At 47.3% G+C, this 16,728-nt stretch overlaps 1 long non-coding RNA gene across 2 annotated transcripts in view; it reads right to left on the bottom strand.

Moving 5' to 3' along the window:
- LOC138760383 (uncharacterized) overlaps positions 1–16,728 on the bottom strand; it is a 73,267-nt gene that overhangs the window by 14,944 nt on the left and 41,595 nt on the right. The window contains exon 3 of one of the 2 annotated variants that reach the window (XR_011355575.1): positions 9,665–9,824. The exons of the other annotated variant lie outside the window; for it this stretch is intronic. This is a non-coding gene — a long non-coding RNA (uncharacterized lncRNA). The remainder of the gene's footprint in view (positions 1–9,664; positions 9,825–16,728) is intronic. 2 annotated transcript variants of the gene reach the window in all.

The raw sequence follows: 16,728 nt of genomic DNA, 5'->3' as shown, positions 1-16,728 counted from the left end.
CTGCACACAAGCATAATTCATGTGCCTTTATTCTCAATAGTCTGCCTGCCGCTCAGGAGAATTCCTGAGTGAAATAACTCACCCACAACTGCTGCATCTTAAAGGTGGTTTGTAATAATCGCCACCAAAGTAAATTGGTGAAATTATAACTGATGACCAACAGGAGCATCCCTTTTGCATTCAAATCTTGGGTGACCAAAGTCTGGCAGCTTTTTTTGTTCCCTCTATTCACCCAGGGGAAAATTCTACCTGTTCAATCTGTAAGTGGGGAATGTAAAGGAGTTGTATGAAATGAGCAAAAGACACACAGCTGGAAGAACTCAGCAGGTTAGAAACCGTGAGGAATTATTAAAGCATCACCGACCCTGGTTCGAATCCGGTGCTGACCGTATCAGTGGTTTATTGGTTAATTAGAAGGTTTCGATGACTGGAATCAGCTTCTATCATGTTGGAAATATATTTAAAAATGCATTTTAATTTAAAATGGGCATTCAACAGATCAGGGATGTCTGTTTCCATTTCCTTAAAAATGTAAATGATTAATTCAAATCATCCCTAGTTCTCCTCGCTTCCAATATAAAACATCCCATGTTTCCTTCTAGCTGCATACTGGTGAATCCATGTCAAGCCCTCTCTGCAGCTTCACCATCTGAATTAAGTTTAGATTTATTTGTACATAAATTTTGTACAGTTATGAAATTGAAGGGGATTGACAGAGTAGGTGCTGTTTATTTCATTGTACTCGAGATGGCAGAGGCCGACAGCATCGAATCCACGCTGCTAAAGATCCAACTGCACTGGATAGGTCACGTCTCCAGAATGGAGGACCATCGCCTTCCCAAGATCGTGTTATATGGCGAGCTCTCCACTGGCCACCGTGACAGAGGTGCACCAAAGAAGAGGTACAAGGACTGCCTAAAGAAATCTCTTGGTGCCTGCCACATTGACCACCGCCAGTGGGCTGATCTCGCCTCCAACCGTGCATCTTGGCGCCTCACAGTTCGGCGGGCAGCAACCTCCTTTGAAGAAGACCGCAGAGCCCACCTCACTGACAAAAGACAAAGGAGGAAAAACCCAACACCCAACCCCAACCAACCAATTTTCCCTTGCAACCGCTGCAACCGTGTCTGCCTGTCCCGCATCAGACTTGTCAGCCACAAACGAGCCTGCAGCTGACATGGACATTACCCCTCCATAAATCTTCGTCCGCGAAGCCAAGCCAAAGAAAGAAAAGAAAAGAAAGGCATATGTATATCCCACTTTATTATGAAAATTTGCTTTTATGAGGAAAGCCGTGTTCGCTTTTATGAAAGGATTTGAGTCGGTTTCCACTTTTATGAAAATAGCCTCCAATAATACTGAGTGGGTCTTAGCTTACGAAAGGTTTCATAGGAATGCTCGAGTTTCGTAAAGCTGGATAAACCTGTTGATTCAGAGTGATTCTTCTACCATTTTAGATGGAGGAATTTCTTCTCCCTGAGGGTCATGCATCTCTGGAATGAAACACCAAAGTCTGTATACATTGAGATTCTAGTAAAAACACATAGAAAGGCTGGAGGAACTCAACCAGTCTCACAGAGTTCATAGCAGGTCGACATATCACTGATGTTTCTGGGCTGAGCCCTTCTTCAAGGTATAAGCAAAAAGCAAGCAGGTGTTTTAATTAAAGATGAGAGAGAAAGGGGGAAAGAGTCCAGACCAACAGCCAAAAGGTGTCATTTGGATATGATTGGAGGAAAGGTGAGAATTGATTTTGGCTCTGGGAAAAGAGACAGAGGGAAAATAGGAAGAGGGAAGAAAAGGGGGAGGTTCTTAGCAGAAAACGGAGAAGTCAATGTTAATTCTATCTGGTTGGAGAGTGCCCAGATGGAAGGTTCCTCCAATTTGCGGGTGATCTCAGTCTGGCAGTGCATGAGACCATGGACAGGCACATCAGCAAGGGAATGGGATGAGGAATTGAAATGGGTGGCCACTGGGAGATCCACACTATTGTGGCTAACATAGCCGCATTTCTCTAGCCCAGACAGCAATGGAGGCTGTCATTGACTGTATTTAAGGTGGTGATTGGCATGCATCTAAACTACAAGAGAGTCAAGGGGAATGGAGGCACAGTGGGAAAAAGGTACTGCATGGTGATCTTGTTGAATAGTGGATCCAGCTCAAGGAGCGGACGGCTTGCATTTGTTCCTATTCCTTTTGTTCTCTGAGGCATCTGATTTTGTTTTCAACCTTTCTTGCCCTAAAACCCAAATGACCATCTTACCAACATCTCTTTCCAGCTTCTTTTGGTCCTTGGATAGTTTGATGCCCTTGTTCATTTATGATCGCCATTCTCACTAACCCTTAAAACATTAATCTTTCTGGGGTCTAGAAATAATCCCTGAATAAAATCTCTCCTGAGCAGGACTTACCACATTCATAGAAAAGCCCTTCAACTTTCCACTGCACATTTCAAATTCCACCATCATAACTATTGCCTAAAAATCAGGACTGTTAAAGTGCCTCCTGTTCCTGCTGACATCTCCTCTGGACGTGTCCTTGTTTCTCATTATCTTCTTCCCCTTCTTGGGCAGAATCTACGCAGCAAAAATTTCAAGGTTAATGAGGCCCATGTGAGAGCCACAATCTCTTCTGAGGATAGGAAGGCGACAGCTGATTGAGGGGGGATGTGTGCACTCCTTCTCAAGTTCATCTATTGTCACATGCAGCAAGGTGCAGTGAGAACAATTGTTTTGCAAGCAGTCCAGTTAGAGATCCAGCAGGTAAAATGCAGTGCAGAGCAAAGGCAACATAATGTGAGGTTCATTCAGGAGACTGATAACAGCAGGAAAAGAACTATTGGTGTGTAATCTTCTTCCTGACCGAGAGGAGAATGTGTGGCTGGGGTTGGGGAGAGGGGGAGGGATGAGTTTTTAGGCATGTTGGCTGCTTTTCCAAGGCAGCAAGGAGTATAGACAGAGTTAATGAAGGGGAGGGGTGTGTTGTTGGGCACTACTAGTTGCCCCAATAATCTCAAAGGCAAAGACTGAGGGGAATGATAGGCTTTATTGTACATAACGCTTGAGCTGGCCCGGATCCAAGTTAGGGAAGTGCAGGGAAGGGAGAGATGGCTCAACCTTTATGGCCTGGGCCACAGGGGAGGATTCCAGGGGAGAGTGTCATCATGGGGCGAGCCAGCCCATGCCTTTACTGGCCAATCACTATATACAATCTATACCATTACATTCACACCCATTTTTTTTAAACAGAACCCTACCCTGCTCCCCCCCTTTTCAAAGCTAGGACCCACAGACAAAACAAAAAAAAAATTGTCTAACAAGAGGTTCAGTTGCAACAACGACTTCCTCCTTCTGCAGTACCAACAGGGTCAGGCGTATCTGTGGTCTGCTGTTCAGAAGGGGAAGCAGTCCCGGGGAGGGGGGGGTGCAGGGGAGGGAACAGTCTGGGTCGGGGTGATGATTGAGGGCTCCCGGGAGGAAGTGGGGGTTTGATGTCTCACGGAGGACTGACTCCTGGAGAGGAGAGCCGGGTGGCTCGGCCTCTAGTACTGCGCTCCCGAGTGGGGTGGTCTGCTCCGTGGGATGGTCGGTAGCAGGCAGGGAAGTTTCGGGATCTTGGCCCTCGTCAGGTCTCACATAGGTACAGTGACCTCGTGGCCATCAGGGTATCTCCAAACGCATATTGCGGGTTGGCCTGTATGAGGTGTACCGCTTCCACCAGTGGATCCGTCTTATGGCCCCTTGCATGTCTCCATAGTAGGACCTGCCCTGGGTTTGCCAGCCAAGGAGGAATGGAGGAACCATTTGCCGACCTCCTAGGGAAAGCAAACAAATGTTCATCCAGGGTGGTGTTAGTTGTGGTGCACAGGAGCGATCGGATGGCATGAAGCATTTTGGGAAAAACGTTCTGCCAGTGGGACACCGGCATGTTTTTGGACCTAAGGGCCAGGAGCACCACCTTCCAGATGGTGGCGTTTTCCCTTTCCACCTGGCCATTACCCCTGGGGTTATAGCTGGGTGTCCTGCTGGTGGCTATGCCTCTGGCCAAGAAGTAGTGTCGCAGTTCCTTACTCAAGAACGAGGATCCTCGATCACTGTGGATATAATTGAGGTACACGAACAGGGTGAAGATGCTGCGCAGAACCTTGATTACCGTCGCCGAGGTCATAACCGGGCAGGGAATAGCAAAGGGGAACCTGGAGAACTCGTCCACCACTTTCAGGAAGTAGGCATTCCTATTTGCGGTGGGAAGGCGGCCCTTGAAATTGACACTGAGGCATTCAAAAGGGTGTGTGCCTAGATAAGATGTGCCTTTTCGGGTTGGTAGAACTGCGCCTTACATTCAGCACAGATCTGGCAGCGTCTGGTCATGGACCTGACGTCCTCAATGGAGTACAGAAGGTTCCGAGTCTTGATAAAGTGGTACAACCTTCTGACTCAGGGTGGCACAGAATGTCTAGGAGGGCCTGGAGGCAGTCGAGATGTGCGCTGGCACATGTTCCCCAGGGTAGGGTGTCTGGGGGATCATTGAGTTTACCTGGTTGTTACAAGATGTCGTAATTATAGGTGGAGAGCTCGATCTTCCACCTAAGAATCTTGTCATTTTTTATTTTACCCCACTGTTTAGTATTAAACATGAAGGCCACGGCCCTCTGATCTGTCAGTAGGGTAAACCGTTTACCGGCCAGGTAATGTCGCCAGTGGCGCACCGCTTCAACGATCGCTTGTGCCTCCTTCTCAACCAAGGAGTGACGTACCTCAAGACCATGCAGGGTGCGGGAAAAAAATGCTACTGGTGAAGAGTGACGGACAGAGCAAAGTTAGAGGCATCTATCTCCACCTGAAAAGGGATGGACTTGTCCACGGCATGCATTGTGGCTTTTGTAATGTCCCATCAGATCTGATAGAATGCAGCTTGGGCTTCCGCCGATAACAGGAAGGTTGTTGACTTAATCAAGGGGTGGACTTTATTGGCGTAATTGGGCACCTGTGCATAAGGTGTTTGGAACTGGGAGCTCAATAAGAGGTCACATGTGGTCAGGGTCTAGGGCAATGACACCATGTGCCATGACACATCCAAGAAGGGCCAGGTGGTCTGTGTTGAAACACACACGTGTCCTTATTGTACGTCAAGTTGAGAGACTTGGCCGTACGTAAGAACTTTGCGAGGTTCACGTCATGGTCCTGCTGGTCATGGCCACAGATGGTGACATTGGCAAGATATGGGAACGTCGCCGTCAGCTTGTGCTCCTCCACCATCTGATCCATAAACCTCTGAAAAGCAGACACCATTAATAACACCGAAAGGCACCTACAGGAATTGAAAAAGTTTGCCGTCGGCCTCAAAACCCATGTAGATCCGGTTGCTCGGGCGAAGTTGATGATAGGTTGACTTGAGGTCAGTGGTCAAAAAGACTGTATTGTGCAACCTTGTTGACAAAATCGGCTATTCGGGGTAGAAAGTACGCATCCAACTGGGTGAAGTGGTTGATGGTTTGGCTATTGTCAATCACCATCCGGGGCTTGCCTGCCCCTCTGACCACGAGGACCTGTGCCCTCCAGGAGCTGGAGCTAGGAGCTATGATCCCCTCCCCCAAGAGTCGCTGAACCTCGGCCTGGATGAACGCCATATACTCAGTGCTGTAGCGCCTGCTCTTGGTGGTGATCGGTTTACAGTCCGCGGTGAGGTTCACAAATAGTGATGGAGGAGCAACCCGCAAGGTGGTGAGGCTGCAGGTGTTGCCGGAGTCAGGGTGCTCAATTGTGGGGGGGGGGGGGGGGGTGGTCCATAAGCTGTGGGTTGCAAATGATGAGTGGCGGTTGGGGGCCCTCGAACGCCTTTGTCACACTCCTGAACTGAACTGGAAGTCGAGGCCCATGAGGATCGACGTGCAGAGCTGGGGCATGATCAACAACAAAAAGTCATTATAACATTCCACCCCCCCCCCCACCACCGTCAGAGTTGCCCCAAAGTACCCCCAGATACAAGTCCGCTGGTCTTTCGCCACCATCAAGACCGATCTGGTTATCGGCTAAATGGGTATCGAGAGTCTACGGGCCACCTTGGGGTGGATAAAACTTTCAGTACTGCCACTATTGAAGAGGTAGTTCGACTTGTGCTCATTCACCTCGATCTGCAACATGGTCATTACTGTAAGGCTCACATTTTCACAGTGACCCGTTGTAGATCACCCCCAATGTACTTGCGATGGCCACGCAAGTGCACTAGGGCTTCTACTTCTTCAGGATCCTGAAGAAACTTGACATGTCACCTGCAACCCTTAACAACTTCAGCGAATGCACACACACACACACACACACACACACACACACACAAACACACACACACACACACACACACACACACACACACGCACGCACGCACGCACGCACACGCACGCACGCACGCACGCACGCACGTAATGGTATGATTGTATATAGTCATTGGCCGGTAAAGGCATGGGCTGGCCCGCCCCCTGATGTCACTCTCCCCTGGACTCCTCCTCTATGACTTAGGCCATAAAGGTCGAGCCTTCCCTGCACTTCCCTAGCTTTGATCCAGGCCAGCTCAAGCCTTGTGTACAATAAAGCCTATTGTTCCCCTCAGTTTTTGTCTTTGTGATTAATGGGGCAACTGTTAGTGCCCAACAATTTATTGTACATAAAATTTTAACGTCTCTGGTAATGCAGAAGTTGCTGTGTCCCGATCGGCTAGAGGTGGATCCCCCAAGTCCCGGGTGCATCAGAACTCTTTGAAAAGTGGATCAGTTGTTTCAACTGTGGATGATCAGGTGAGGGCTGGTTTGGTTCAAGGTGATTGATGCCAAGATAGGTGCGTCGTCTGTGTCGTCTGTGGGGAGACCCATTGTCCAAGATGGTGGCCTCCATGTTGACCACGCTGCCAATGTTGATAAAGAAGGCGGAAGTGGTGTCGTCGGGGGTGGAACTGACGTCATCAATGAGGGCTGCCTTTGCGTAGAGGATGGGGGCGTCAGCGAGTAAGATGGTGCCCCCCCTTACCACACATGTGGCCGGCACCAGAAGCACCTCAGCCATACACGCCGCGCTGCTTTGGGATGGAGCCTGCAGACTCATTGATAATGGCCCTTTTATCTGCAGCCCAAGCAAGTAACTCCTTTCGCGGGACAGAGACATCGTAGATGTCTTCCCTGCTCACAGAAGTGGTATCTCGTGGATCCCGGCACCACTGTAGCCGCGGACGGCTTGGCCGTCCCTGATGCCGACTCCTAGGATGGCAGCCCTCCCGGCGGTGCGTACTGGATAGGACTGCTTCTGCCCACAATCAACGCCATGTGGCGCTGGGCCAAGTCTAAAGTCCTGGCCAGTTGGATCGCCCATCTCAGTGGGAGTTGATCCTCCTCGAAGAGACGTTGTCGATATAGTCCAACCTCAATCCCAACACGCAAGCATCCTGGACCAGGTCTTCCACGCACTGGGCCACCAGCACAGAGACCGTGGGGTTCCCCAAACAGTCTTTTCCCAGTGTGATCAGAGCGCGGACAAAGTCTTCCACCGACTCACCAGGCTGCTATTTTCTAGATGCCAGGAGGTAACAGGAGTAGACCTCGTTGATCTTGGGCTTGTATAGCACCCATAGCTCAGCCATCACCTCTGTGTCGGTTGTGAAGCTTCTGATGGCCTGGAAAGCCCTCTGGCCGACTCTTGCCTGTAGGACTTTCAGCCTCTTCTCATCCGGGTCGACGACTCCAACAGTGACCTCCAGAAAGTTGTTGAAACAACTGATCCACTTTTCAAAGAGTTCCGATGCACCCAGGACTTGGGGGATCCACCTCTAGCCGATCGGGACACAGCAACTTCTCCATTACCGGAGACGTTAAAATTTTATGTACAATAAATTGTTGCGCACTACCATTTGCCCCATTACTCACAAAGAAAAAGACTGAGGGGAACGATAGGCTTTATTGTACACAAGGCTTGAGCTGACCCAGATCCAAGCTAGGGAAGTGCAGGGAAGGGAGAGGTGGCCCAACCTTTATGGCCTGGGTCACAGGGGAGGAGTCCAGGGGAGAGTATCATCAGGGGGCGGGCCAGCCCACGCCTTTACCGGCCTATGACTATATACAATCATACCATTACATGTGTGTGTGTGTGTGTGTGTGTGTGTGTGTGTGTGTGTCTGTGTGTGTGTGTGTGTGCGTGTGTGTGTGTGTGCGCACGCGTGTGTGTGTGCGTGTGTGCGTGTGTGTGTGTGTGCGCGTGTGTGTGTGTGTGCGTGTGTGTGTGCGTGTGTGTGTGTGTGTGTGTGTGTGTGTGTGTGTGTGTGTGTGTGTGTGTGTGTGTGTGCATTCGCTGAAGTTGTTAAGGGTTGCACGTGACATGTCAAGTTTCTTCAGGATCCTGAAGAAGCAGAAGCCCTAGTGCACTTGCGTGGCCATCGCAAGTACATTGGGGATGATCTACAATGGGTCACTGTGAGAATGTGAGCCTTACAGTAGTGAAGAAAGTGGAAAGGCAGGGAGCATTCCACTGTATATGTCGATGATTCATCAAGGTTAAAGCTGAATGCGAAGAACAACAACAACTCCATATTTGGCAAAGACAGTAAAAGACTACTAACCATTGGGTAAGGGACATGACCCAGGATAATGAATCCTATGAAACATCCTAAAAGGAGAAGTCTGTTTGAATGTCCTAGAAAACTGGAAGTTTGCTTGTATAAAAATGCAAATTCTCAAGATGTTGAAAGCTGAGTTCAGGGTGGCAGGTTTAGGGACTAAATTCTTTTAAAATTTATGCATACAGCAAGGTAATAGGCCCTCTGCCCATCGAACCAGTGCTGCCCAATTATACCTAATTAACACAACCCCTGTACATTTTGAAGGGTGGGAGGAAACCGGAACACCCAAAGGAAGCCCACATGGACACGAGGAGAACGTACAAACTTCTCACAGGCAGTGCCGAATTCGAACCCCGGTCGCTGGCGCTGTAAGAGCATTGTGCTAACCGCTACACTAACCGTGATGCCTTTAACAGTTCAAATAGTTTGGAGCATGTCTAGGCACTGGCAGCATGAGGTACCAGAGATTTATTTTTTATTCTTGTCCTTTAAACTGGTGCCAAGTCACAAATGGATGCCTATCAGCAGGGAGACCAATGGTAGAAGGTTGAAAGTGGTTGGGGGTGTGGAATGGGAGCACAGGTTTGTGGCCCATGTGGAAAGGTGCCAGGTGACAAGAAAAGGCAGCTTTCAATGGGTGCTGCTACTCAGAGAAGGAAATTAATATCAGAAACCATGCAGGATAGACATTGCAGTCCCTTGCTCTGCCTGCTGGATAACTGCAAGGATTTTAGTTTTGTTCTGCTATGTTCCATTGCTGTGCTCAAAATTTTTGTTTGGATGCCCTGCATTATCATAGCATCGTTTCCCAATTAGCTGTTATTTCATCCCAAACCTGAGCCATGAGTTCAGCTTGTATCATATGGAAGGAATTTATCAGCAGAGAGAAACAATCCTTATAAATGTATAAAAGAACCCCAGTCCCTGCAGATTCTGATGCCCATTTTGACAAGGAATTCAATTACAGGTTTACTCCACAATTCATTAATGTACTGATTCGCCAATGTGCCAACGTTGCAGCAGATGTGACAGTCAGTTGCACCTAAGTGAACCAGTGGGGACTTACATCGGCTGATGGAGAAAGAACAAACATGGAATGAGCATGAGCTTTTTCACATCCTCATTATGTCCCAGTGCACCACAGCGCATTCATTAATTGTGAAGCAATTGCCGATCATTTGTCAACTGACGCAGCCCCTTTTTGATCACAGCGAGGTCCTTGCCATCTGCAAAATGAATGATTAACAGTTGAGATGTCACTACATGATTTCAAGATCAAGTTTTAGGGGGAAGGTAAAGTGGAAGGTAAGGTACAGTGGGTCAATTGCCCTCTGAGAACAGAAGGAACAGTAGAGGAAACATCGCAGTATTGAAGTTGAAGCCAGCTTTCAAGGCCGTTGATTGAGAGATTCCCCAGGCATTGCCTCAACCGGGAGCCTTATCCAGAGGCTAACTGACGTTCCCAATTATCAATCCTTTCATCAGGGAAGATAAAATGAGAAATTCAACATGTATAGGATTGTGAGGAAAACAGCCTGTCCAAATCTTTGTGCTCTGCATCGGACTACTGCTTGCACATTGATTCTTGACCCTTTGAGTTGAACAGATGAAAATAAAAACTTTGTATTCAAAGTTCACCTACCCAGTTTGAGTCCTCTCGTGACAATTTCCTTGCAAGTGCTGGTAATTTGATAGAGGCTGATCGCTTGCACGGGCAGAATGAAGCTGAGTTTGGAGGGCACACTATTGTGAGTGTGGAAGGACCGCTGACAGTGAATCCAGAACTTTCCAATTCTTCCCCACCCAAAAGGTGGGAGTGAAGCTGTCAAGAACTATTCCTCACAGGTTTCCTCACCCAGGCCTGGCATTCTTCCAGGGGTTGAGGTTAGAACCTCAGGAAAATTGGTGGTTTATACCATTTGTTAATCTTCCTTCAAACATTTCAATGATAAATTGGCTAACTGCTGAGGAAGTGTTACTCCCTCCGTTTAACCCCAACATCAAGAATAAGAAGCAGGAGTGCCCATCTGACCCACCGAGACTGCTCTACTATTCAATCAGACCATGGTCGATTTGGCTATGAACTCAGGTCCACTTACCCGCTTGTTCCCCAGAGCCCTTGATTCCTCAAAAATCGCCCAAAGAATGTTGGGTACATGGAACGAGCTTCCAGAAGTTCAAGGTTGAGATTTATTATCAGAGTACATCAGTACAGACAACTCTGAGATTCTTTTCCCTGCAGGCCAGGCAGAATTTCTACTTCACAGTAGGGCAAAGAAAACTGTATTCAAGGAAAGATGAGGGAAACATATGGAGAAAGAAAATATGCAAACAAGCTAACTGTGCAATACAGAAAATAAATATTCAATGATAAATAATATGCAAAATAATTTTATCACGTACGTGGAATGAACATTCAGAGGAAGTGGTTGAGGAGTGTACAAAGTTTAAAAGACATTTACACAATTATATGGATAGGGAAGGTTTCAAAGGATGCAAGCCAAACACAGGCAAATGGGATCAACTCAGGTAGGAATCTCAACTGGCATGGACTGAAAGGCCATACTCCATGTGGCATTGCTCTATAATATGCCTGGTGTCCAGGGACCCATCCTAACAATGAAATGTCTCGTTCACCTGGAAAGCTGATGAGCAAGCATTTAAAATTGCATTTATAACACCTGTCACATCCTTTTCAGAAGGACACACTGTAGAACCAAAAATCCTTTTGAAAGAGTCACAGCTGACCTTTAGGAAATGCCAATTAGCAAGCTCCGCATCCAGTAACATAATGATGATCAGCTCATCAACTTCAGTGGTATTGACTGAGGGATACATGTTGGGCCAAGGACACTTCTTCTTAGAACTTACTTTCTCTTTGAATAGAGATACTTTACATCCTGATAGAGCAGAAGCCGCCCTGAGGTTTTCATGTGAAAAATGGTCTTCTTAGATGTTTGAGTTGAAGTTGCCAAACTGGGACTTGAACCACCATCACCTCTGACCCAGAATCAAGAGTATTACTCACAACTGATGCTAAGCAGTTGATGAAACTCATTCTCTCAAAACAATAGCAATTATAACTCGTGAGTTTCATTCTGACCCCTATCTGTCCAGATTTCATTTGTGATTCATATATTCCCATTTTCTGTAATGTATTACAAATTCCAATCTGTGATCCTTCTCAATTCATCACAGAATACTTTTCCAGTTTCATGTGGAACAGAACTCATTAGATCTGTGACCTGCAGGGGAGAACAATACGATGAACTTGGACCAAGTTCTGAAACTTTTCCTGATGACGAGTTCTTAATTTTAGTGATGAACTGCAGGGCAGTTAATGAAATTACTGTGGGACGGGTGGAGGGGGGGTGGAGGGTGTGGTGGTGGGGAAACAGACATGGCAGGAAATTAAAGGTGTAGAATGAATAGATCATTGGTCAGTGAAGGGGGGTGAATACAAGGGAGAACTGTTAAATGAAGAGGGCAATTGAAGTGCTGAAGAGGAGAAGATTGTATGCAAAGGATAGATCGATAAGGAAAGAGAAAGTTGATGAGCAGAAATCTAATACAACAACCAAGCCATCAGGGTTGGTGATAAATTGGGACCAAAGGGACGAGTGAAGACCTTTAGAATAGAGGGAAAGAGGAGTGGGCGATAGCCAAGAGCCAGTTGTCACTGGTTTCATCGTGATTTTACATTCAACTCAGACTCACAATTCTACAGCACCTCTTGAAATGTGTCTATCTCAACGTAAATGCACCTATTTCAATGCAAATGTGTCTATTTCATTAGGAATAAAGGTGATGAATTTAGAGCATGGATCGGTACATAGAAATTATGATGTTGTGGCCATTAGAGACTTGGCTGACGGAAGGAAAGGACTGGCTGATGCAAACACTGAGGTTTAGGTGTGTTAAAAGAAATAGGATGAGAGGGAAGGGGAGGGGAGGTGGGTGGAAGCAGCATTATTCATCAGGGGTAGTATCACAGCAGTAGAAATGGAGGCCACTGTAGAGGGAGTATCTACTGAGTTTGATTGGGTGAATATCAGAAATAGGAAGGGGACAATCACTGTACCAGTAGTCTATAGGCCTCCATATAGACCTTGGGACACTGAGGAACAGATAAGTAAGCAGATTAAGAAAAAGGAAGTGCTGGACCATTGATTGATAAGTCCTGGGGCCGGATGCAAAATACCCCCAAGTTGCTGTGGAAAGTGAGGGAAGAGATAGCTGGAGTGTTAGCTCTGATCTTTGCATCCTACGCACTCAGGGGAGGCACTGAAGGATTGGAGAATGGCAAATATGGTCATCTTGTTTAAAAAAGGTCATAGGGAGAATGCTGGGAATTATAGATTGGTGAGCCTAACATCAGTGGTGACAGGAATTATGATCATTTAGAGAAGTAGTCTTCTCAGGGATAGTCAGCATAGCTTTGTGAAGGGAAGGCCATGCCTCATGAGCCTAACTGAGTTTTTTGAGGCAGTAACAAAGAAAATTGACAAAGATAGGGCGGTAGATGTGGCATATATAGATCTTAGTAAGGCCTTTGACAAGGTCCCCCATGGGAGACTCGTTCTGAAAATCATGAGACGTGAAATCCATATGTGTGGATAAAAAATTGGCTTGCAGGTAGAAAACAGAGAGTAGTAGTAGGAGGAAACTATTCTGCCTGAAGGTCACTGACTAGCAGGGTACCACATTGATCTGTTCTGGGATCCCTGCTCTTTGTGATTTTTATAAATGACCTAGATGAAGAAGCAGAAGTTTGGATCAGCAAATTTGTGGATGATACAAAGGTTGGAGGAGTTGTGGATGGTGTTGAAGATTCTTGTAGGTTACAAAAGGATATAGACAGGATGCAGAGTTGGGCAGAAAAGTGGCAGATATAGTTCCATTTGGATAAATTTGAGGTGATGTATTTTGGAAGGATAAACCTGAAGGCTGAGTACAGGGTTAATGGTTGTATATTTAACAGTGTCCAAATCCATACATCTCTCAAGGTTGCCACGCTGGTTGATGGGATAGTTGAGAAGGCCTATGGGATGTTGAGCTTCATTAGTAGAAGGATGGACTTCAAGAGTTGAGTGGCTCTGTTGCAATTTTACAAATCTCTGGTGAGACCACATTTAGAGTATTAGGTTCAGTTCTGGTCACCTCAGTATAGGAAGTATGTTAAAGCTTTGGAAAGTTCAGAGGAGATTTACCAGGATGTTTTGCCTGGATTGGAAAATAAGACATGAAGCAAGGTTAGCAGAGCCTTTTGGCTGTTCTAGTCTGTGCTGAACTATTATTCTGGCTAGTTCCACTGACATGTACCCATTCCATAGCCCTCCATACCCCTACCATCTATGTACCTGTCCAAATTCTTCTTAAATGTTAACAATGAACCCACATAAACTTTTACCCTTTCACCCTTAACCCATGTCCGCTGGTTGTATCTCAGCTAACCTCAGTGGTAAAAGCCTATTTGCATTTACTCTATTAATACCCAGCATAATTTTCAATATCTCTGTGGTGGTACACCACCATCGTACTGCAGAGGGCAACCTCTGTACCTGCAGGAGTGTAAGGGGACAGGATAACACCTGGCCGGCTGTCAATCAGTCGGCCTGAATGGATCAAGCCCCACCCAGTCAGGTGTCAATCACCCTCCGGGATATAAGCCTGCACCGGCCTCCCGAGGCCTCACTCAGAGTTGCTGCAGCCACAGCCAGCCTGACTCTGTGGAAGTCTTTGTGGATTAAAGCCTGTGGTAGTCTTTATCTTTGTGTGTGTCTGATTCTGGCTAACAGTGCACCACAATTTAATCCACAAAATTTTCCCATGGCGGCTATGGAAAAACTCCTGTGCGCAGGGAGCCTCGAGGTCGATCCACGCCACCCGGAAGCTGAGAAACGCTTCAAGATCTGGCAGCACGCGGTCAAGGCAATCATTGAGGCACACGAGGGCAACATTCTGGACTCCGATCGGAAGAGGTTGGCCCTACTCAGGTCAAAGCTGGGTCCCCGCGCCTTCCAGGTAACCAAAGGCTGCTCCACGTACAAGAGCACAATGGACATTCTCAAGGGCCATCTGGCAGAAGCTCCTGGAAGACAACATCTATGCCCTAACCAGGACTGTGGGAGTGGTCCAAACCCTGGAAGCAGCAGCCCTGCACGTCGAAGCCTTAGATTCCAGGTTTCCCCAGGCTCCCTCATGGCCCTTTCACACTGCAGTAGCAGCCCCAGGCCGAGCTGGGAAGGAGAGCATTGCTGCAGCAGGCACCCGGCGCCCCTGTAAGTACTGTGGGTCCTGATGTGGGTCAGATCGACGATCACGCCAAAACTGCCCAGCTAAGAACCAGTATTGTTCCCGATACGGCAAGAAAGGCCACTTTGCAAAAGTGTGCCTCTCTTAACCTGCCGGCAGCTCAGCTGCCCTCTATGATCTTCCCCACCTCCCCCGCGGACCACCCCCCCACCACATGTGCATGCCATTGACCCTGTGACAACTTCACCCTTCCCCGACTTCGACCGCGTAACATCCGACCCTGCCAGCGACTGTCACAGCATGTGCCCCGAACAATTGCACCAGCCCCTGACCTCGCCGACGCCGCTCACTGAGAACAACAGCGACGTCACTTCCGGCTCACGGTGTGACATCACTTCCAGCTGACGTAACGATGCCATTGCCACCGGCCGTGATGACATCACTTCCCCAGCACAGCGGATATGGCTGGGGAAGGAGGCCAGCCATGCTGCGGCCCCCCCACGTGCCACTGCCATCGTGGGCCAGGCAGCGCCCTCCCTTAGTGTGTATATGTCCTTTCTAGGTTTATCCTTCAAAAATGCAACACCTCATACTTGTCTGCTTCAAATTTCAATTGCAATTTTCAGCCCATTTTTCCTGCTGGTCCAGATCGCTTTGCAAGCTTTGAAAGCCTTCCTCGATGTTCATGACACCTCCAATTTTTGGGTCCCACAAAGCGTCAGAGCCAAGTAAGTAATCATTAACGTAATAGCTCGTACAAGGCCAAGTGAGGTCTTCTTCTTCGGCAGTCACACGGAATTAAGGAATGACTAGCTTCTGCTCTGATTTTGTGGGTGTTGAGATGTCTTATGATGCCTGTATTCCACAGAAGCGGAAGGAGGTGCCTGTGGCAGGAGACCAGGTCAGAGCTGTTTTGCATTGTTTCTATGTGCTCCTTCTGCATGGACACGCAGCTCCCAGTACCATCACAAGCACACTTCCTCCACTCTGAGGTGGAGATTCTCAGATGTCATTGGTGATGTTGCGTTTTCATAGTGTGAAGAGGAGTTGTGAAACTACTGCCACTCTTCACAGAGCAAGGTCTTGGTCCAATGGCAAGAGGATGCAAGACAGCTGAAGGACAGGTTCTACTACATAGGTATCAGTGTTAATGGCACTCGACTATCTACTCCGGTGATACCTTTTTAATGAATAATTAAGAAGACAGCTTCCATACCTTTGAATAAACATCACTAAACAATTGCAAGGTCTGATGATCTCTGTCAATTGGAAACACTTGAATGGAATGATACATGAAAATCTATAGATGCTGTGATTGTAGTCAAAACACAGAAATGCTGCAGAAACTCAGCCAGTCTTACAGCGTCCATAGGAAGTAAAGATATATTACTGAAGTTTCAGGCCTGAGCCTTTCTTCAAGGTATAAGCAAAAAACAGGCAAGCGTCTGACTGGGAAAAGAATGGGAGGGGAGGAGTCCAGACCAACAGACAAAGTGTCAATTGGATATGATAAAAGGAAAGATGAGAATTGATTTTGGCTCTGTGAAAGAAAAGAGGGAAAGTGGGGCGGGGGGGTGGTGGAGAAAGAGGGAGAATTCAAGAAAAGGAGACAGGGGAAGGGGGTTTAACAAAAAATTTGATAATGCCATCTGGTTGGAGGGTGCCCAGATGGAAGATGAGCTGCTCCGGGTGGTCTCATTCAAAGCAACTCACCCTTGTGATTTTATGATCAAATAATTGTCTGGTGAACAGCAATAGGTGAAAAGCAATTAATAGCTGTTATGCAGAAGTAGCTCATATTGTACCAGCGAAAATGATGGTATTGGTCAGATTCACATTCACAGACTAATAAAGGTAGATCATTTCCCCGCTTGC

The sequence above is a fragment of the Narcine bancroftii genome, chromosome 4 (genome assembly GCF_036971445.1).
Source record: "Narcine bancroftii isolate sNarBan1 chromosome 4, sNarBan1.hap1, whole genome shotgun sequence".
NCBI classification, from domain to species: Eukaryota; Metazoa; Chordata; class Chondrichthyes; order Torpediniformes; family Narcinidae; genus Narcine; species Narcine bancroftii.
This window is presented reverse-complemented; position numbering and strand designations above follow the sequence as displayed.